The sequence below is a fragment of the Monopterus albus genome, unplaced genomic scaffold (assembly GCF_001952655.1).
Source record: "Monopterus albus unplaced genomic scaffold, M_albus_1.0 scaffold224.1, whole genome shotgun sequence".
Taxonomy (NCBI): Eukaryota; Metazoa; Chordata; class Actinopteri; order Synbranchiformes; family Synbranchidae; genus Monopterus; species Monopterus albus.
The window spans coordinates 440,556-465,010 of NW_018128104.1; positions in this window are offsets into that span (position 1 = coordinate 440,556).

A 24,455-nucleotide genomic window follows, 5' to 3' on the forward strand; every position below is an offset into this window, starting at 1 on the left:
TATGTTATCTGTTTTAATATTTTTCAGATTTTGGAGTTTCAGCTGTCTCTCATCAGCAGCAGGCGGTTAATGTCAAAAGGAAACATTACCGTTGATGGACAGTGGGACTGAACTGCTCTCTAATCCTGCCACGTAATATGTTCATCTCCATATTTCCTTCAAATCATAATGTTCATTTTTATTTTCACCTACTGCGGAACCAGCTGAGGTGGCTCAAGCACCTGTCTAGGATGCCACCTGGGCATGACCCTTTAATGCTTTTGACTAAAGCATTAAACTTGTTGCATCACAGTCCTTGGCTTTTTTTTTTTTGGTAACACCCCAAATCCCTTCAACCCACCCCCACGCACAATCCCTTGGAACTACTGCTCCCATAATACACTGGGGACAGCAATAAAGTAGTGCCCTTAAAGCTGTAGTTGGTAACTTTTTTCCAAATATTTTGGCTGTAAAAATCTGCTCTATAACTTGTCTTAATGTGCAGAGGTGCCTCCTGTGACCCCCTTTTTGAGCGTGACTGACCTCTCTAACCAATCAGATATTTTCAATTCTCTGCTTGAACATTAAGGTTTGTTGCATTCTCATTTCTTGTAATTTCATAACAACAAATATCTGATAGGCTGGGCAGAGCGTGGTGGGGTGTAGCAGAATGTAGAGTGGAGCAGGGAGAGGAAGTGCTGGGCAGAGCAAAGTGGGTGGATTTGGAGTTTCATGCTAGTGCTACTTTAAGTTACAAACTGTAGCTTTAAGATAGAAGACCTGTGGCAGTGAACGGTCAAAACGGTAGGAGGTCATGTGACCCATGTAGCTGCAACAGCCTGGCAAAACAATTCTGTGTTCTGTTGATGTCGATAACTTAGCAAATTTAGCTTGTTAGCAAGGTACCTAATGAGAGAGAGAGAGAAAGAGAGAGATTGTCAAAAAGGTTGTAGAATGTGTTCAGAAATGTTTTCACACGTCACTAACTTAAAATCTATTACTATTAATTTCAATGTCTTACTTTAGAAGATAGCAGCCAGTGTGACTATGGCGCTGTTCCTAATGTTTGGAACTATTCGACATCCCCATGATCCGCCATTACTGGAAAAAATAAATGTTATTATAGAGCTTCTCCTCCTTAATCCACTCTGAATTAAAGAAGTACTGCATACTGTATTCTTGGTATAGAGTCACTGAGCTAGGTGTGGGCTACAGGGCTAAACATTGAGCTTTTTAAATGCCTATAGCGGTTTACATTTTAGCACATTTGCAAAATGATCTGTCATCCCAAATTACCTGTTGACATTTGTACAAAAACCATGGATCATTATAGAAATTCAAAAGATATAACAAGTGTCTTTTTTAAAAAAATAATTTCTATGAACATTTGAGGACATTTATCTGTGATGGTTGTGCTTTTTTGAATAACGGGGAGACAATTGTAACACAAAAGAAATGGATGTTGTATTTAACCATTAAAGTATATGTAACAGTAATGTGCATACAATAAAATGTTGTTAAATATACTCTATATCATGTGAAAATAGAAAAGCAACAAATATTTTGCACACTGATTTAACATGTGAAATGTAGATTTGTCCTTGACAGATGTTTGACTGAATGAAAGCAGCACAGCTGTGGTTAAGAACATATCTCATTCCCTCTGGGTCATACTGACAGCCAGATCTTAATACTGTATATATAATTAAGCTGTGAACATGAGACATTATTCATCTGTCAGAGCTGCTTCCAAAATTAACAGAAGCAAATTTAAGCACAATTTATCACAACTATTGCCCTTCTCTGCAGCTCTTTCTGTTTGTCTTTCAGTGTTTGCTCTCAGTGAAATCGTTGCATTCTGAATTACGTTTTCATCTTTTCACCAAAACAAAACCCAATGCCACCACCAGTAAATGCTCAATAAGTCATCAGATAGTGATTGAGCCTGATCGTGAAAATAACACAGCTGCTGGGCTTTTTCACCTTGACATGTGTTTCAGAAACATTATTAGTCAGTGTTGTTCTTGAAAACCACTTAATCATAGTAATTATAATATGGTTGAAACTAATAAAATGTGTTGCTGCTGCTGAGAGATGGTATCTAATGGCAAGTTATATTTAACTAAATACACTTGGAAACAGGTTTACACTCACTGTGTTCTGCTGGGAGAGAAGATTGTTTTTACTCAGTGTGTCTACTATTTATCAAACTTCTTATGCGGGGCTTCTCCCGGGGAACAGCTACTTTTTCTGTCTACTTGCAACAGGTGCCATTAACTTAATGCCTCTACAAGATAAAGCTTTTCAGTAATTGGATTTACAGCATAGAAATCACAGTCTTCGTCATTCTGCTCTGTGCTTCTGCTTGTTTATACTTGGGAGCAGTATGACAAATGGTTGTACGATTAGGAGGAGGAGGCTGGAGTGGTGGGGAAGTTTTGACATGAGGAATCAGCAAAGAACTGACACATCAAGTAAGATTGGATGTCAGCTAGTAGCCAAATACAAACATATGATACCAGTGAGAGATCACTGGTAATACTGGGCATGCATCACTGGTGCTGCAGAGCATGATTTCCATGTGCTGCCTCTATAAAAGCAAAGCAACCCAACATTTATTGCTATTACTGGTTCAGAATCTTCACTTAGCACCAGAATCACCTGTTTCAGAGCATAATGCACTGTGCTTTGCTTGTGTCTGTTATTATCATGAATATACAGTTTAAATCACATCATGTTCTTTAAAATGTCTCAATTTTCCTCACATAATATGCATTTATGACAGAACCAAAGCACATCAGGGCAGTGCCTAATTCATTAACCCCTAGTAATGACCCTCAAAATGACTGATTTCAGGCAAATTTACGTTGTGTAAAGCTTGACAGTAGCTCAGTCTGTTAATGATTTGCACTTCTGGCTGATAATGAAGGCTGTATTTCCTGATGCTGAGCTCTTTTTGTGGACTTGACACAAGCATTTCAAAGTAAATGAGGCAGAAACTCTGCAACCAAATGAGTGAGGCAAATTTCCTTTGAATGCACATGCAGTGTTTCTACTGGGGAATAGAGCTCTTATTCAGTGTCTTCACTGGGTACAGACATTATACTCAGAGTTGTGTTTCTCCAGCAGGACACACATCTTTTACTGTGTTCCCACCATAGAACTGATATGTTTAACCTCAGAGTAATGGCTTCACTGTGGGGGAGACATCTTTCTCAAAGAGCTGTGTTTCAACTGTAGGCCATCTTCCAGTCATTGTTTCTACTGGGTGAACAAACATCTTATTCAGAGCAGTGTTACTGCAACCAGGCTTTAATGCAACAACAGTTGCTCCAGCTGCAGGAGATGCTTCTATCTACTTTAGTGAGAATGCCACTGACCTTCAGCCATTTTACTGAGACTGTATTAAAAAGGCTCGGCCAGAGCCTCAATTTTATGGCTGAGCCTTCCCAAGGTTCCACTGACCTGATGGATATTACAAGGATAAATCAAACTTTCATGCCAACACACTCATCCACAGTCAGGGATGAAGTATGACTGTGTTGAAAAATGGCACAACTCGGAGTTAAGAAATGTGTATGAGCATCCGAGAGTGTGTGTACAGTAAGTGTGCATTTCCACAGTACAGTATGTGGGTGTAAATAACGTGTAGAAATGCAAGTGTTTAGGTTCTTAATGGATATTACTTTGTGTGCACAATGTACTTGTATGTGTTTGTGGGTGTCCGTCAAAACCATCAGAAAGTAAACGATTGAGCTGGAACATAAAAGCAGTTTAGTTTGACAGGCGCAGCTTATATAATTAATCTGTGAATAATATGACCCAACTGCACTGCTTGACCAGCTCACAGCGGCTTGTCAGTGATGTGAAAGCAGTGTAGCTGCCCAGCCATTAATGTGCACATATCAACTTCACATTAACAATGCAGACACACAGACGGTGGTGGATGGCAACTCTTTTCTTGAGTGACCAGAGTCTCATATGTAGGGGCAGCCAGGGTTTTCATTCTGGGATTTAAGCTGCGGTGTGTGGTCACAGCTTGATAATGCTGCCCTGATTCAGACACCAAGCTGTGCTCCTGTGGACTTACTAAGGGCAGACAGTTTTAATGACACGTATATACTCAGTGACTTCCTACTTCTATTTGTGAAAGCCTCTTATTTTTACTGATGAAGACTCTCTTGTGGCAGCAGCGTCCAAACTGATCACATCAAAAACTTACATAATATAAGATTAGGCATCAGATGGCATTACGCATCTTGTCTAAATCAGCAGTTTTGTTTCCAATTCAATGTAATGAAAGTTTTAAGACAACTAAACATGAAAACCAGTCAGGGGGGCAAAAGATTACACAGCCAAAGTAGCACCATCTGATGTACATTTATCAAAGAATTTAAAACCTGTCGATACATATTGATCAGCCAGAACATTGTAACCGCAGACAGGTGATTATTACTGTGGCCCCTGTCAGTGTGTGGAGTATATTATGCAGCAGGTGAACACTCAGTCCTTGAAGTTGACGTGTTGGAAGCAGGAAAAATGACCGAGCATAAGGATCTGAGTGACTTTGACAAGGGCCAGACTGTGATGGTGAGATGACTGGGTCAGATCATCTCCCACACTACAGGTCTTGGTGGGTGTTGTTGGTCTGAAGTGGTTAGTAGCTACCAACAGTGTCTAAGGAAGGACAAATGGTGAACTGGAGACAGGGTCATGGACGCCCACAGCTCACTGATGATGAGGTTGACCTACTGTAGATTAAACTTTTAACTTCCATTTGTACTTTTCAAAAGATTAAAATGTATTAATGTATTTGAATCTTTGTTAAAATGGTTGAAAATGAGAAACACTGTGCATTGGTCTCTATGAAGAGAAAGAGTCAGATTGCTATTTGGCTAAACATTATCTCCAACTTGGCCTCATGATCACAATTTTCACTCCTTTTACATGTTTTTATCACTATAAGATAGACACATCTGTGCTCTTTCTGACCGTATAACTATGGCAGCAAACAGATTCACACAAGACGCACAGTGAGCCTCAGAGTGACACGAGTCCTGTGTACACAGTATTGGGTAGGTGCTCATAATGTTTTGGCTGATCGGGGTAAGTAGCATTTAATTAAGAGCCTTTAAAGAGGAATGTAGTCAGTCACAGATGTCAAGACAAAGGAAGTGATTCAATAAACTTCAGTTGTATGCCAGTGGGACTTAAAGCCAGTAAAGCAAAGAACACCCTCCTGTGTGATTTACTATATAGGACAGCTATCAGCACATGTGTGCTGAATGGACATTTTTCTTACTGGGCAATACACAGTGCACAACAACAAAAACTGGAAAAAACAACAAGTTGCTAGCTCTCTGGGTGCCATAAAAGCTATAATGGCAACTAATAATGATGACTGGCTGAATGTTTTCTTGAAACTGCCTGGTCAATTTTCACCCTTCATTCCTTCAGGTATCACGGAAAAAACCTTTAGGTTCTACAAAGATCCATGTTTATAGTTGGCTTCCTCTCCCCAGAGAGCTTCTCCCTTGGTTGCTCGGTTTCCCAGAGCAGCATTTCCTGTGCCTTTTTATCATGAATCCATTTCTGCTGTTACTGGATCAGACTCCAACTTCACATTACCTTAAAAACCAGTAACAGAGAGCCTCTGGTAGGTTTCTGGACAATCTATCATTGCTCCTAAATCCAAGTTGAGCACTGAAATAATGTTTACAAGTTTAAAGGCAGGTTGTAGTAGACACTGTCAGTGTTTCACTCAGGTGCTGTTAGAGGATTTTTTCTCTTTTTTAAAACAACGTTAATTTAAAGGAAAACAAACCAATGTATATATAAAATGAAAGCAATCAATTTCTGCCTGCTCTCTCAAGATTTTACTGCTGAGATTTTTGAGGACACTGAATATTATTTGGAAAGCTGTTTAAATTATTAAAAAAAAATAAAATTTAAATAAAATGAACAGAAAAAAAGAAGAAGGCACAGTACATCCTGGTCTCCTAATTTGGGTTGTTTCAGGTTTTAGGATGGGGAAGTTTGAGGTTTGGATTGGCAGTGGTTGTGTATCCCTGCTGTGTTCACTAATAAATCAATATTAAAGGGGTACTCCAAAAAATTATGACTGTCTCTTCCATAAAGTTGGAAGACTCACAAGAGATAGATTTTAAATAATTGTCAAAGCAGCAGAGTCCAAGATGACATGACTTTTATTCTCGAGGCGAGCAATAAAAATACTGGGTTCTACAATTCCTCTAAAGCACTTCAATGTGCTCCTTTATTGTGTCATGATCATATCAGTCTTCATGAGGTTCCGACTAGTAAACAGCATTAACAATTGACATTTGATTCTTAATTATGTTATAGAGAGAGCTGACTTACTGACTGAAAACCAAGCACATATGGATGCCCAAGTCTGTCATTTAATGCAAAATAAAACAAGAATGTGATGTTATACTGTCAAAGCACAGTATTTTTAATCATCCCTCTACCAACTATATACTCTCTTGAATTGTCTGATGATGTCAGTGCACACACTGAAACAGTTACTCTATTAATCAAATTAAAAAAATGTAGCCTTTATGATTGCTGCAGCCAGAGTACTGACAGGAACTAGCAAGAGAGATCATATCTCTCTCATATTAGCTTCTCTCCACTGGCTCCCTGTAAAATTCAGAATAGAATTTAAAATCCTTCTCCTAACATACATAGCCCTTAATGCCATTGTATCTTAAAGACCTCGTAGAGCCTTATCATCCTAACAGAGCACTTCGCTCTCAGAGTGCAGGTTTACTTGTGGTTCCTAGAGTCCACAGAAGCAGAATGGGAGGCAGAGCCTTTAGCTATCAAGCTCCTCTCCTATGGAACCAACTCCCAGTCTCAGTTCAGGAGGCGGACACCCTCTCTACCTTTAAGATTAGACTTAAGACGTTCCTTTTAGATAAAGCTTATAGTTAGGTCTGGATCAGGTGACCCTGAGCCTTCCCTTAGTTATGCTGCTATAGGCCTAGGCTGCTGGGGGGCCCCATGATGCTCTGAGTTTCTCTCCTCTCCCTCCATCCATCTATATGCCACCGCTACACATCACTAATTGTGTCCTCTCTCTCTCCTTGTAACTTTCTGGCACTGGAGCTCTACATCTCTGATGAGCAGTCACCAGCCACATCAACCTGCCCAGTGTTTGACTGTTTGTCCTTGTGTTGGTTGTGTCTTGTTGCCTCTTGTTTCTTTTCTTCTTTTGTCTCTCCTCTATCCACTCACCCCAACCGGTTGAGGCAGAAGGCTGCCCACCAAGAGCCGGGGTCTGTCGGAGGTTTCTTTCATTAAAGGGAGTTTTTCCTCCCCACTGTCACCAAGTGCTGCTCACGGGGGATTTGTTGGGTTTTTCTCAATAATAATCACAACAACAGTAAGGTCCAGACATTATTATGTAATGTGTTACAAGAAGTTTCCAGCTTCTACAAAATAAGGATTTTAGTGAGAAAAGCCAGCTGAATAGCTTAAAAAACATAGATTACATAGTCTTTGGCTCTGCTGAATTGTGACTGGCATTTCCACAATGCTCTGATATTTTACAGTTGATTAACATGTGACATAATAATAAAACTAATCATTAGTTCTTGCCCTAATTAATATATTTGAGTTGAACTCAGGCATTTGCACCTTTTTAATAAATGAGGTGTTGTATAACAGACAGTATTGAACTGTTTATTGTAGCACCCTCAACTAAGAGAGACAAGGTGCTTGTGCTAGCGTAACTAAATCCATTACATGAGTCATCAAATATGAATTTTCTCCACTGAGATCGATACCAAGCTCCACATGTTACTGTTGTTCCACTCAGTAAGGCATATTCACAAGAGAAACAGGAGACATCTACTAACATGAAGACTGAGATGAGTGGTCACATAAGAACTATTTGAAATGATTTTTCTCCTTGGATTCAGAATTTAAAAGGTCAACCAGTGTGAGATTGGAAGCAACTAGAAGCAGAGTACTGCAGGTATAAAGAGACTGGACTTCCCACCACTGGCCAGAGGTTGCTACAGTACCTGTGAAAATACTTCTACAACAAAATGAACTAAGTATAACCTCCAAGTCCAACTGTGGTGAGGTGAAAAGCTTCCTGACTGCATGAGCTGACGAGCGAACATGACATGAAAGCCAAAGAAGGAAAATTATGATAAAGAGCGTGGGCAGGTCCATCATGCTTAATTAAAGTTACACAGGCTGGAATCAAATTTGTTTTGACTCCCCCTGCCAAGAAAATCTCTAATTGAGGCAGGATGGCAGGTTACTTAACTCTGTTTAATGAAACCAGTGTGCAAGTCCATTTGCCTTTGAATTATAAACACTGCTCTGCTTTTAATAATGTGGTTTGAAAGTAAGTGAACCACAGCCAAAAAGTCTCTTCCAGTACAGAAGACAAAAGTATGATCACATGTGACCAGATTCCAATTCTCATGGTACATCTCACCACCAAATAACCTGCATTTAGCTGCCAAGACAACCTAGCTTTGCTTTGGCATTTGGGATGAAACAAAGCAGAAATCGTTGCTTGTGAGAGCTCTCCTGATGGGATAGGTGGTTCTCAAAAAGAGTATATAAAGAAGGTCAAGTAAGGAAGCTGCACTGGAGCCTGCAAATAAACAGCTGTCAATTAATCAATTGCCATTTTTATTAGTTGAAAGAAAACTTCAGCACTGTAGGTATAATGAATAAAAGATCAAATATGTGAAGCTATCTGGTCTGGTGATTATATCTGGTCTTTACTGCACTGTTATACTGCACAATGATCCAAAATATTGAATGTGAAATGTCACCAAGACTAACGACTCCATTTCCAGTTAACTGTGAACATTTTCTGGTCATGATGGATGTGTTTATAGTGTGGCAAATGACCTTGACAACAGATGGTGATTATACTTCCACTCTTTTATTTTTTCCTTTTTCTCTGCAGTCCTCTCCCAGGCCAACACTGAACAATTAGCAGAATACAGAGTGAGCCTCAGAGAGTGCCATGCTAAATACAAGACACAGGCGACTTCAGTCTTTCAGAGGCTTAATCAGACTTTAATTCACCTTTATTTGCAGGTTTATATGCTCTACTGTCCTCAATCAAGCTAATTAGACAAATTGCTAGACTGTTAATGTTATACTAAGTAGATCACATGGGCTATGCATGGTGCTTTAAGTAATTACAAATAAATGTAATTACTGCAGGCTCTCCATACTCTTTCCTATAGATCCAAATATTATTTCAACACTGGTGAGGAACCCATATTAAGCAACTAATGTGATGCTGATCGTCATCTGATCAACAATGGATGAAAGCTTGAGCAAAGTGGTAAGAGAGCACAGGATAAACCAGATATGAATCTGAACAATGCCATTCTAGCAGCTCTGTAACGTGTCATATCTGTTCATATCACACAATGTGTCTGCTTTTGAGTAATGCAAAGGGAATACATTAAATATCACCGATTGAATTTTATTATTGGATTGTGTCCGAAAATGCCCAGATACCAAGACCAGGGCATTTTTGTGCATCTGCTGGAAAGATCATTATGTTTGAATTCATTGTTTCAGACTATGTACAACACTTAGGCTGCCTTAACCAGACCCAGTTATGCTCCATTCTTTCAGATTCCATGTGGTGTTTTGTTGACTTTCTCCATAAGTCATCAATTCAGGTTGGTACAAGGGCCACATGGAGCAGAAACCACATCCACTGGACAAAAACTGGCACTGTGTTGGTTGGGTTTTGCACCAAATGATACTATACCTGTGTAGGAGGCAGAATTCAGAATTGATACGTCATCCTCATGTGCCAGAGACAGAAAAATGGCACAGATGTGTGTATAAGACTGATACAGTTGTATAGGTTGGTGTCACTCAGCTTATGGAAATTAATATATGACTATAACACCTGATACAGACAGAGGAATTATATCAAAAATATATGTTTTTCATCTTGAGTCTCTGGATAACAGCTTACATATCAAAGAAAATGGGAATTGAATGTGCCTATTCATTTGACATTCTGTATGTTGGAGGGAATGTGGCTTGGTTGAGGACAATACTCAGTATATTCTGAGACTGCCCTGATTATTGCATCATTATTAAAATGTAAAAAAAAAAAAACAGTCTGTGCCAAATGTAATCCATCCAATAGTGCAGTAAAAAACACAAATGTCAACCTCAAGGTGTCATTAGGATTCATTGTCTGGGAACTATGAATGTCTGTTCAAAACTTCATAGCAGTCAATCCGATACCTGCTCGGTTACTTGACTTTCCAACAGACTCACAATGTCATCCCTAGAGCCATTTCAGAAACACCTATCAAAACACAGCACATCAAACTGATCAGAGGTTGTGCAGCTTCATTTAAAGCAAAACAAAGAGTTGGGTTTACCTCATATGCTACACTAAGGCATCCATGAGAGCAGCAATGCAGTTTTTACAAAAAATGATAGATATTTAATTAAAGTGAGAGACCTTATGAATGTTGCTATACAATGCTAAAACCTTCACATAGCATCCAAAATGCCAAAATGAGATATACTAATTTTCTTTAACATGTGGGCAGCTATTATATTATGCACATAATTTAAAGTAAAATCCATCATGAAAACAAAGGCAAGTATCAGACACTGTGTGATAGGCATCTCATTTTCTTCATCATTTTCCTCACATTCCTCACTTACTCCTTAAATATTAGGTGCTTATTATAAGCTAGTCTTTGTAGGAACGTCACTGACTGTAAACGCAGCTGCATATTATTCAACACAGTTATCTTTAAATGTTAAATTTTGTGTTCTGTGTGTGCTGCTGTGAATACAAACTTTCTATTGCTTAATATGAGGTGCAATTACTCATTTGGAAGTTCAGGAATAAGCTGAGATCTTCTCCACAGAATCCAGTGGTGTTTTAACGAGTTTTGAAGTGATGCTTTTGTTATGGTTCGAACTTATGCTTCCTGTTTTCTGTTACTTTTCCCCATCTCTCCCTGCCTGCCACATCAGCTTAGCCAGCGCAAACAGCCATGATTGCATCCGCTCATTATCTCCCGGTTCAGTCTCCCATATATACGGCCCTTTTCCGTGAGGTCCCTGCAGGTTCATCGCTCATGGTCCCGTACTCTCAGTTCTCGACTCTGGCTCTCTCCGAAACCTAAGTGTATCCCTACCTATCCCGGATCCTGCACTCAGTCTGTGTCTTCGTCCTCCACCTTCCTACTATCTGCCTCACCAGCTGACTGCTTCCAGGGTGTGTCCTGCCTCTACAGCCACCTGTCTCCATGTTGGGTTCTTACTCACCAGCTGCCTCTGTTTCACCTCTCCTCCACCCAGTAAACTGACCTTTTGTTTATCCAATAAACTCCTTTTGTGTTCCACTCCCGGTGTGTGTGACTACATTGGGTCCACCAGAACCCGTCTTGACAGCTTTACTTTGATTGTTGGCCTGCTTTGCTCTGCTCACTCCACACAGTCCATGCCTGGCTGAAAAACAGCTGAAGAAGACAGCTTTACAAGTTTCAGCACTAGATGTTTGTCCCTCACGGTACATTGGAGCTTGGATGTACTGTAGTGCTCAGTCAATTCACCAGTAACATTGTAATTAGTTTCCTTGGTGCCACAGGTTCAAACACAGTAAGTCACCAGGCTTATTGGCTAAAATACATCAAACACAGTCAATTAGTTAACAGTGTGTCTAAGTAGAACAAGGTGTTCTAGACACCGATGCCAGGTAAAGAAAAATAAATAATATATAAATCATTATTCATTTTTGGGAACAGTTTTACAGTTGCTAGGCAACTAATTAAGGAGACAAGAGAAACCAAGCTGAATTTAAAAGTACACCTCAGAAAAATGTAAGACATAATTGATTTGCTTTTGAGTATTAGATTTTGTCTAGCTAATTTAATATTAAATAGTAGTTATAAAAAAAAATCTAGCTGGTTACTATGTCTTTTTTGGGGGGGGGGGATCATGATAAGGAAATGAAATTTATTATTTGGCTCACAAAGACTGAGATCTGGCAAAATATCCACCCACCTACTGACGTGTGTGCAGACTGGCATTACCAAACAGCACACAAGCAAAAGGCTTTTCACTTCAGTAATTAAAATACAAAGGAGAGAAGCTGGTGTGAAACGTAGTTAGAGAACAGAGATCCTGACATATTTACCTTCCCATGAAGAAACATGCTGTGATCTGGATGTTTTTGAGACAGAAACTATTCCTATAATGTTTCATTCTTTGTCCTCACTGCCAGCCTTTATTAAACAGCGCCAATATTATCATTACACAATAGAATTTCATAGGACATTCAAACCCTCTTCAAATTTGCAATGGTGGATTATGCCACTAAAACAAGTAGTGGGGTTTGTTTTACTGTGAAGTGGCAGAAAGAGACAGAGAGAGGTCTGGGAGGTGTAGCTCACTGAAGCTGCTGATGAGCCAAAAGCAACATTACCCAGCCGTGGTCATTTGAACAATGTTTGAGCAGAAACTTTGAGGAGTCATAGCAGACTCATTTTCACCATTTATGTTGCATGCTTAATTAAAAAATGCCCATATATTTCTCTTTTAATAATATAGTGCAATAGTTTGATCTGATTTAAAAGAATGTGTTGAAAAGACTGTGGGTTGTTCTCATCAAGTACTCACATTTTGTGCAATGGTGACCTTAATCCAGCAAGGTCAGACAAAGATACCAACTATAATTATATGAAAACAGAGTCTAAGGCACAGACTAGAGGGAACATAAAGCCTGCTTTTACAAGAGAGAATATGGGACAGAGAGGAGAGAAAGGCAGGAGAGACAAAAAGCAAGAGAACTCACACTCAGGAGAGAAGACCAGACGATATTTTAGGTGAAGGTTTCTCCATTTGTCTCTGTTCATTCTGACTGCTGACACAAGACAAATACAGCAGGTCAGTGTTGTTCTAGGGCAAATGCCATCTAAAAGCAAATTTTCTAAATGTTTGGATGCAATTATCTCACAGAGTGATCACAGTAGCACAGCCGCAGTGGTAAGGCAGACTTTTTTAATAGGTTTGTCATTTTAAAAAATGGTTTTGACTCAAAAAAGGATTTGTTCAGCTGTGTCTTTGAACTAAGAGTTCTTGACATTGCCCCAGTTGGTCCATGGGCATCACTACAAGGGCTTTAGCTGTCAATGAACAGCCACATTTCCAGTAGATTTCTTTTGTTGTCATGGGTTTTAATGCATTTGTTGAGTGGAGGTAAAAAAAAAAAAAAATCTATGTCTGCAAGGGCATCTATAAAACTAGGCCATGACAGGTGCTGTAATGGTTTCTATGCTCGTGATGGCTCAGAGCTGAAAAATGTTTGTAACTATATCTGCCCATACAATAAGAAAATGTCTGTAATATATGTCTCTGTTTTCATGCTTTACTTCAACGACAGCATGCCTGATTTGTCTGCAATCACTTCTGTGTGCAACCCTCCTTTAACAGACATTTTCCACAAACAGTTGGACATGTTATTGCAGAAAAAGCACAAGTGTAGTTAATGATATAATTAATGACTGCAGTCCAATTAGGTGCGTGAGGTGCACAGCCCTGTTTATTCTCACTCACAGCAGCAGTAGGCAGCAGTTTTCAGTGAAAACAGTTAATGATCCCACTGTACACTACCTGCTCAGCACCAAAACTACAAACAGACAAAGTTAGCAACTAGTTGGTCAACACAGGGGAGCATACAGCTGAAAAGCCTGGATACCAAAACACAGCTAAAAGGAGAGTGTAAACATGCCACAAAATGCTAATATGTTATCCATATCAACTTTATAAAGTAAAGTAATCTTTATATAGTAATTCAACTCTAAAACCACAGTTTTTATGTTTTATTTTATATATTAAATGTTGTCACTGACATTTCTGTTTATGGTAAATATATTGAAAGCTATGTTTCGATCCAGTGACTGTTGTCAGGCAGTAAATTTACCACAAATGATAGGTAGTATAGTACAGTAAGTGGACTTTCAGTAGGAGCTGATTTTGGTATTTTTGCCTATATGCAAAGATTAATTTTCTAGTTTGAAACTACAGTACTCTCAGGGACTAAAGATAAAAACTAGACATTTGGCATAAAGGTTTGAGTATTGGCTCTGAAAAATAAAGTAGCTACAGTCATACATTTGAACATTAACAAGGCAAAGTAACTCCAAAGCAAAATTAAAACCTTAACAATGGAAAGAAAAAAGCTTTTAAAAGCCAGAAGTGATGTTCCAGTGTAAAACTTTAACATGTATGTAAATAGAGGATTATACTCTAACACATCTCATGCATGTTATTTACCAAGTATGTTTTTGCTGCAGCATCAGTGAAAATCACAGAGGTTTCAGGTGATAGAGGATCTTAAACAGATAAGAAAACACAGTACAAGTGAACTTGCCCATTGTTATGGCAGCAAGCTCCTGCTCAGGAGAAGTCAACACTGTTCACAGCTGACAGACAGTTAGAAAGCCTGCACACCCTTACCACCTCTTATCCCATTTCCTCTGACTCAGCCGGAGTGAACAACAGCAACATGTCTACTGAGTCCTGCTGCCAATGTGACAGAACCTATAATCAGTTTGAATCTATTTTCCCTTGCAAAAGACAAATTAGACCTTAAGCTTTTTATCACCATTTAACCAAAATTATTTAGAAAATTCTGTCCTGACAGATGAAAAGCTTCAATAGAGCATGATTTACATACCACACAACTTTTTTATTTTGCCAAACATTTTCTCTCTAAGTCAATAACTGAGCACATCATCTATAATTAAATGCCAGTCATAATCATGAAAATCTTTGTAGTGGTATTTGAATGAGATTAAGGTGTGTGAATTAGATCTCAGGCTCCATATAGCCTGGTGTAGGCGAGTATCGTAGCCCTGCTTATGAAGCCACTCAATTAAGTTGTTTTCTAATTCATTTCAGAGTGTGTGTTCAATGTGTAAATATCACAGAGCGGAAATTAAGTTAGAAAAGTCAGTTGTCTCTTAATGTATTCTGACTGAACCTGCCTCCATGAGCAAGACATAGCACATAAAAATCCATCCTGCTTCTGTTCAGCTGCTGCGAGACATGAGAGAATAGCAGATAGATCTTTAGATCTAAGGGGGGAAACTGTTTTATTATACTTGTGATTCTCTGCACTTTTTTCAGCCCAAAAATACATACAGCACAGAAGCTAACCTGATCCAAGTTCACCAATCTCTGGTGATGATCCACAATATTGTGCATGGTGTACTTCTAAGAGAAAAGAAATGTTGAACTGCTTTACATAAGGCACAGCCTGTCTCATCCATCAGCATAAACAAACAAACAGAGCTCCTGGGAGGCTATTTATTATTGTCCTACAAAGACAAACTGAAGTTAACTAAGTGTTCTACCTGCTTTACAGTTTAAAAAAGCAATAGTAGGGTTCTGATTTCCTCACATATTTAGCATAAATTTGTAAATATATTTAGTGGAATAACAAATAACCTGTCAAAATATGTTTCTTCTGCCATCTCTGGAGGAAAAAGAATTCTTCGTAAAACACTATACTGGTGATGTTTTGTGGTTAGTGATGCAAATTACTTGCCAAACAGAAAACATGACATTACATAAAGATATTTATGTAATGGGAAATGGGAGAAGATGACTCTCATGCACCTATGGAAATATGCAGCCGGTATTTGGCATCAAACCCTCAGAATCAAAGAGTAAGAACGTGTTCCCATTTCACACCAACTTTCAGTGATCGCACAGGCAGAAATCCATCATGTAGGAAGCACAGGTAGCAATTTCCTCACTAACAGTAGCCTCAGTAGACCAAGATGCAATGCAACAAAATGTACAGTACATCCTTGCGGCTCTGTTGGCAGTACTGAGTGAAATACACTCACTTTCAAGCTGAGTGTAATTTGACACAAATTAATAGTTTATAAAAGAGTTAGTTGTTTATTTGTCAACTGTGATTTTTAACTGTTTATCTGTGGCATATTCCCTGACAGTGCTATTTCAGGAGAAACTCCTGTGGGCTGTATCAGAAGAAAGAGACAAACTACCCACTGTATATGGTCATTTATGCAGCAGGGCTTGCTGGGCCTATCAGTGAGGAACAAACCAGTACAAGTGCAATTACTTTGTCATTGGCAACTTCTAGCTAATGAAGTAATTGTCTTTCTGCCCCATTTGTGCAGTGTGTTTGATTTATATTAGTAGAGGCATTAAGGTTTATTTGGCTCTGCATTCATCAAGGTACATAAGCTCTTTGGTGATTTGTCTTAAATGGACAAACTATTTAGCTAAGGAGGTGAATGTGGAAAGCCAAAATAGGCTCTCAGAGTGATTTATGCTAATTTAAATGTGTCTCTTTTGGGCTGAAATCCCTTCAAAAATGCTGAAAGAAGAATTTTTTTTGATGAGTCTGCAACATATTCAGTCATTTCCCAGACATCTGCATCTTCTACAACCCCAAAAAATCTAAATCACAGCTTATAACATTTTTATGTCCGAAAGGTCAAACACGTATTTTGCTGCTTCATTTCTCATAAAAATAACATCATTGATTCATTTTTATCTTTACTTTTACTAAATTTACACACTAATGTGTTTTCTATATACCTGGATAAATCCCCAGTACTTGAGCAAAAGCATTTTCATGCAGTTTGCAGGCAAATGTATTCACATCTTGTTGGACAAGTGACACTAAATGTAACTGAAGAAGCATAGGAGAAATTGAAGACCATTATCAATTAGCATTAATTTTGGTTTCAAAACAAACACTTCAGGTTTGGAGTCCCTACTGCCACACCAGGACTAACAGCACACACACCCGCATCTTCTACTGGTCCCTGCTGGTTCACTGGAGAAATTACTGGCAGAGACAAAAGAGGACAGAGGGGAAAGCTGAAGGTTGATCTGTCGAGTTAATCAGGAAGTGAGTAGGAGATGAAGGTGCACCGATACGTTTTGACTTAAATATATAGCCACCAGTGGCCATGTAAAGTAGAAAAAGTACCAATAAAGTAATGGAAAAGTACTTCAATACAAAACAGTAATCCTGCATTCAACGTTATATGTCAGTAAAGTATACAAGTAGTATCTGCAAAGTGTATCAAATACCAAAGGTGAATGTATCAAAACAAAATGAAGCTGTACTTCATACATAGTAGGTTTTTCAAGTGGTTCCCAACCTGTGGTTCAGGCCCTATCTAAAGGTCACAAGATAAATCTGAGGGGTCATAACACTAGGAGGATATATGAAGAATAAACTAACATCCAATATCTTGGTGCAAAATTGTCATTTCATTTTGGGGACTGTCTCTAATATTTGCCTTTTTTGTAAAATAATGGATAATATTACCTAGTTTATAAGCATATGATAAGTTATTTGCATTATAAGGCTGTATTACCAGTATTTTTCCTCACTATCGCCACTTAGCTGCTTTGTAAGGAGGAGATTCTAGAATTAGTGGGTAGTCTATGTGAACTTAGGCCTCCTCTGGTGGCATGCCATGCTTAATGTGGCTGCCTTAAGGCCTGGTTCAAAGGCTGAACAAAGATAAAAGCCCACTGAGTGGAAGAGCGATGTTGTTGGTCACTGCTTGTTAAAAACAAACTTGAATATGATCGAAGGTCCCAAACTTTCAAAAGACAGCAGGCCTTGAACAAAACAAGACAGGGAATGAGCCACTGTTAATCAAAATTTGAGTCCTTGCACCCCCATCTTGTTTCCCTCTCAGATAGAGACTGATGTTGCGTGGGTCTGCAAACGTATCGTGTGATCCATTACCAGGTCTCCTCAGGGTATTTTGCCATCATGTTAGGGTCACAACAGCTCTCAAAACAACATCTTCATAAATTTGTGGCATCATTGGAATGTCCTGGATACTTGAAAATGGTTTTTCATCTTCCAGGCGTGCAGCCCTCTGGGCTCAAAAAGAAGTGGACGTGTCTGGTTGCCACAGGAAGGAGCATTACTGAAATTCTGACCAGCAGCTCAAGCATATTGTCAAAAGCACATGCATGAGATTATAGCAGGTACAGTAAAAAGATGTAAGTAGTGCTATTCAAAAAGACCATCCAAAATCAAGTAAAAACCTTGAAGGGACATCATCTGGATATGATTAGCCTAAATATATTAAAGGACAATTTCCCTAAGTGTGTGCTCAAAAATAAAGCCCTGTCAATCTATATCTACATAAAATTAATTGGGCATTGAAACCATGAAAATGTCCCTTTCACTAAATGTTTGTAATTCATTTCTTAAATAAGAGTGGATTTCTTCCTTCACACATTAATTCTATTGGTCTGCAGAGTTATCGCAATTAGCCACCGCTGAATAACAATCACCGGGACATTTGAGATCACTTCTGCCTCTTTCCTTTCCATTTCAGTAACATTATATCTAACTGCCTGACAACAGTGAGCTCGTATTTGTCCAATATATGAACACATGAATTATTGATACTGACTGCTATATCTATTGCCACTTCCCTTGGGTTCTCTCACTTCATCATGATTTCAGGATAATATAAAGAGACAGAATGAAGAGACAGATTTGCAATTTCTCTCCAAAATGTGTGTCTCCAGCTGTCTAGAGTCCTTTTTAAGAGTGCTGTCTGTCTCTTCTTCTGCCTTTGCTACTAACAAAGCAACAGCAGGCCTCTCTTGAAAAACAATAGATACTGCAGTGATTGAAAAGAATATTTTTACTGTCACAATCTGGGAAATGTTGACAGTCTATGCATGAACACTATTCTACAATATTATGGCTCAAAATCCTGATGTCCTGATGTGCAATGTTATTGCTACATAAAAGAAACACCATGTTATGCAAGATTTTGACACTGGCAGCTACATGTATGTGTGAATTTAATTAACACTGGGACAAGCTGAAAGTGGACGAGGGGAAGCGAATAAAGTTTAGGCCAGTGGCGATGCCAATGTGTATTATGTGTATTATGTGTAGTTGAGGCAAACAGGTTTCAAGCAGGAGGTCTATGAAACATTTGAGTTAGGAAAGTACAAGCCACTTAAAGGCTTTCACTGTGGTTGAGGTGCTATTAGCCTGTAACCAATGAGGCAAGTAACCTCAGGGCAAACAACACTGTCTCAGAGTGGATTTTGTGGGCGTGTGGTGAGGACACAAGGTCAAGCACATAAAAACTATCTGCTTGTATGTAGATCTATCAACAGTGCAGTGTTTTCAATATCCCTCCCCTCATTTTTAACTTCAGCAGCAGCTATTAATTTGAATATATTTATATGATTCCAAATGAAAAGATCCAACCATATAAGAATGTACCCACATACTTCCCCAGAACCCTAATTTATACTAATCACGCCTAAAATCTCTTCAATGACTCTCTCCACTTATCTCCAAATGCTTGTGAATCTGTAGCACTTATGTCATTATGCTGTTATAAAGCGGAACATCAGTTCAAAATATCTAGACATAAAAAGGAAAAGAGCTCTCAATCTTATTTTATCTGGCTTCTATATCTCTGCTTCTGCAACCCGTTTTCATTTCTCCCCAAGGAACCTGGACTTTGATAGACTCAGACAACCGTATCAAGCCAGAGAGTGGCACATTCTTTATTACATGCATGGTGACTCAAGGGGGGTGGGGGATGGTGCATCCGTGGAGAGGATATGATGAGTTAATGGCAAGGAACTATGTTTGATGTGGGATGGCACATGTTGTTCAGTGTATCTCCATCATGCTGTGTCGACAACTGTTGCATCCACAGTGAGACCAGCACGGTTGTTTCTTTCCCTTTTACATGGAAACAAGCCCATGGGGTTGCCCACATGATGTGATCAAACATCAAGACACAATACTGGCCAAATAACACAGAACTAATATAAGGCTTAATATCAACTATTAGAACTAAATGGATAACAGCTGCGGTGTAGTAAAGGCTTTAGATTATCAAAAAGACTAACAAAAGCTTGCAGCATTGTCAATTTTATGATAAAGAAGGTTATTAGTTTAAATTAGCTTTTAGTGTAAGTGCTTCAGGACCTTTAATATGTAGCAGGCAGCTGAATGAAACAGAGTATTATAGCAATTACCGGAGGAGAAATTACAGGTAAAATAAAAATTACACAGGATAAATACCATAATTATATATTTTTTTGTCTAGCGTGTGATCAAGCCCCTTATATTAAAAGCTGATCATCTCCTGTATGCAAAACATCACTATCATATGACACTGTTACCACTTTTGCAGCGGTGGCCCACTGCTGTAAAATTACTACAACACAAAATTATTGCAAATATATTGGCATTGCTGCATAATTTTATGGAGCAGCATGACATCACAGTTACACACTGCTTTTCATTTGATAACATTTAATACATGAAGTGGAGACAGATGTGAGTAAATATGTTCTAAAGCTTGTTTTGCAGTCAACTTTCACTTTATTTTAGATTTTTAAATTACCTATTAATATTAATCCTGAATGCCAGCATTCTCCACATGTCTACACATGTGCACCAGTTTAAACCCCTGAATCTGTTTTCTTACAGATTGGTGATATCCTAGATGTTGACTGTCTTGGTTCAGGTGCTGAAATTTAAAGTTCTGAAATCTCACTTTCATATTTGTTTTGGGGCAAAAAATCTCAAGCTCATCATTATTTCATGAGACCTATAATCCATTTAGACGGAATCTTCCAGTAGTCTAGTCTGTATGTGCTTTGGTATTCCACTATAGCAATAATTTTAGAGCAATTATATGCACTTACTTGGAGAATTTCTGAATTCAGTTCCTTGGAAAAAAAACACATTTCTTTTCTCAGCACTATATCAATTATTTGAAAGAAAGAACATCTTTAGCATGTAAAGTGTTGTGAATGCACTTTGCAGAAAGTCAATTTTACCTTTAAGTTCCATCAAGGACAAAATGTCCTCCTCATTCTGTTTGGATCAAATCTTATTCATGCTGACCTATAACTGATTTAAAACCCTGGAAACAACCTGTACATAGGAAGATGCTGCATGCTTTGGATGTGCTGTAGGCTGAAAGGAGGTGATGCAGTGTCCTAAAAACTGGTCAAGAATGTGAGTCAACAGTGGCTAAAGAAGCCAAACTGAGCCCATTGAGGTGTGGAGTGCATAAAGTCTATCTGAAGGCTAGTTCTAGTGATGTTTGTTTTGCACTTAAAAAAGTTATACCCCAACTTCTGTGTCCAGGTGGATGTTAGTTTAAGTCTGGCCTTGGACATTTATTGCATATACCCTGCACTTCTCCCAGTCCTCCCACTCCACATCAAATAAAGGAAGAAAATATCTCAAAAAACCTTAAGGGAAATAGCAGCACTAAGAAATAGCAGCTTCAGAAGTCTTAACCTTCCTCCCACAGCACCACATGTCACTTCTGTCCAAAACAGACCAGGTTTCATTGCTGCAAATATGAGCCACAACACCCAGAGTGAGGACTTCACTTTCACGAAGAGTCGATAATACCCTGCAAGCTGTCTCATAAAAATGACTAATAAATGTTTTGCATTTGCAAAGCTGAGCTACAATACTGTATATGAAACAAAACATACATTCTGCAGCACCAAATGTTTTCTGCCACAGTTACAATCTGTTCCTACTGAACTAAGCTTTTAACTCAGGCATGCTTAAGGTATTACTGGTTATGTATGCACCTTAAATCACCTCTACCACCTCTACTACAACCACTACCTGCATTTGAACTAAATATTGCCATTAAATGTAGATTATGTATTGTATTAATTATAGGATTTGTGGTGTACTCTAGGAGTAGTCTGTAATTAAAGTCATAGAGCTGCTTTATTCTCAGCCCAGTCACCAAACAGATTGGACAATTCTGCAAAACCTTGGATAACATAGTACTACAATCTATCTATACAGAACCACTGCAGCTGGGTTAAGGATATAATGACAAATAAACTACAGTTTTGTTGTATTGTAAGTATTGTTAAGATTAAATATCTAAAACACTTCATTAGGGCCAAAGTTAATCTTAGTCACAACAAAAGTAAACATTAATGTCAGGCTGGAGAGCGCATGCAGTAGCATATGCAGTTAAGTTTCTCCTGTTTGCTTATGAAACTAAAACTGTGAAAGGAGAACCAAAGTTATACCACAAAAGGTTTTCTGGTGCCTAGGGTTTTGCCATCACACTTTTCTAAACTAGCAAAACACCTGCTGAGAGGAGGCAAAGCCACAGAGGATACATTCATACTTGCCAGAGTCAGAGACCGATTTTACTTCTGCTGCTACTAGATATATCAGTACTTTCCATGACAAGGTAAGTATGTGATTATGCCAAAACAAAGTGAACAGAAAAAAAGGCAAGCAAGCAATTAAGGAATAAAATGCACAGCAGACAAATTAAGCTACTCGGAGTAACTCTTGTAAATTAAAGTGACTGAGATGGAGGGCAGGTTCCCAGGGTAAAGAAAAATGTAAGGTAAACTGGGTTATATGTGTTGATTGATGTTAAAGCTAATCTTGCAGGAAACAGGGAGGAAGAGCACTAAGTTGGATGTGTGTTACAGGATGGTGTATTATACATTCTCACCAGCACGGTGACAGTGTCAAAACCAGCCTTTCTGACTTAGACCCAAGTGGGAAAAAGTCCGGAAAAACAGTGTGCTATTTCTTCTTCTTATCCCCCTGTGAGGCGGCAGATGGGACTCCCTTGCCTGGTGACACAGAGATGCAGAAACATGATGCTGCTGAACAACCTGTGGACAACCCTGGTAACCAAAACCCTGGGGAGGCTGCTGAGCCTTCCTGGAGTTCAGTTCTTCCCTTAATGAGGTGGAAGCCTCATTTCAACATGTGTGAATGACAGTTTACTGGAGTAAGATTCATTTTTTACCGAACATTTGTCTTGGTTTTGGAAATCTGTGCTTCAAGTTCTTGATGCTGTCATAGCCTGAAGACACTGGGATGCTTTCATTGTTAGACAACCTATTTTTCAGCATGTGAACCAAGGGTCAGCCCAAAATGTTGGAAGAGATCCAGTCTGTTTTACTGTCTCTAAGAAAGAAGCTCTATTAGCTCCCAGGGTGCATTAATGTAGCCGACCCTGTGCTCTGAACTTCCTATGGAGTCGGGTGAGCAAAACACTTAATTTCCCAGCAGGGATCACCAAAGCATGTAATTCATTCATTAATCCTTCTCACCTCCAATTAGGAATATGTGCAGATGACTGATATGTGAGTTCAATATGCATGTAAAATGGTCTGGCCTTTGTATTTGCATAGCTAGACTAGATGTCATGGACTTATTTGGTAGCCCTCATGTCTACAGGTGGACCTGGAATGGGCTGCCACCCAGGCTCATCCCCTGAAAGCAACATCAAGTTGGTCTGTCCAACATGTTTAATGTGAGTCACTGTGGTTGATTTAACCAAATAAATGACAGCCATCAGTAACCTCCACCTTCCAGGCTGTGTGGTTGCACGTCACCAGCCTTGATTTAATTAGCTTCCATCTTTATTGGCTTAATTGTTTGTGACATGACATTCGCCAAGGCATGGACAGGGAGGGTGACAGGCTAAATGATATGGTAAAGAGTAATTAATGTGGATGCTGCTGGGTTTTGTGTGGATCAGTGGTGTTCACTTATAATCAGCAAAGTTCTGCTTGATTCCTGTGGGTCGTCTTATCATTTTTTTCAAGGAGCTCCTGTGCATTTTGTAATTGAAGATAGGTTAAATCTGGGGATTCAAATTGGTTTATTTCTTTTTAGATGTGCACACCTGCGCACCCCTGTTGTGTTGCTCTGTGTGCACTAAAGGAATCCACTGAGCTCCTCTGACTGGCCTGTTTGTGATAACCCAAGAGGACTGTAAGCAATGAAGAGCTACAGCAGCTTAAGCCTAGTGTGTAGTGTTTTGCCTTTTGTTTAACTAAAGCCCCCTTTTTAATACATCATGAAGGCTTTGAAAAACATTAGGTACTAAATAGAACATTTGTCATCAAGGAATGTGACTTTTAAAAGTATCCAAATCATTTCAAAGTACTTCTTTAAGAAATAAATCCATTTTATTATGACAAGTGAGAGAGGGCATTCATCAAATACGCAGTCTGTCTGAGTGCTACTCCAATGATTGGCTTGGTGTTTAGTCAGGAGAAAGTGATTATAAATTAAACCGCCTGGCTTGTTCACTGCTTCTCAGAGCAAACACTGCTCTGAGCAGTGACACTCCTAATCTTGAAAAGCCCACCAATGCTGTGTCAACCTGTACATCCTAATCTGTGATATATTATCAGGGAGACAATTTAAGATGTTTCATTCACAGTAAATACAAACTCTACTCTCAGGACAGTATTTTTAGCCTTGGGGGTGTACTATTTATAGGCTGAATTTATGGATTTAAACAAAAGAGCAACCAAAGTCACTTGTAATTCTGAATGCCTCTGTAATTTCCATTGCATTTCTCTACAAAATAGGTGAAAACAGGCTTATAATTAAAAATATT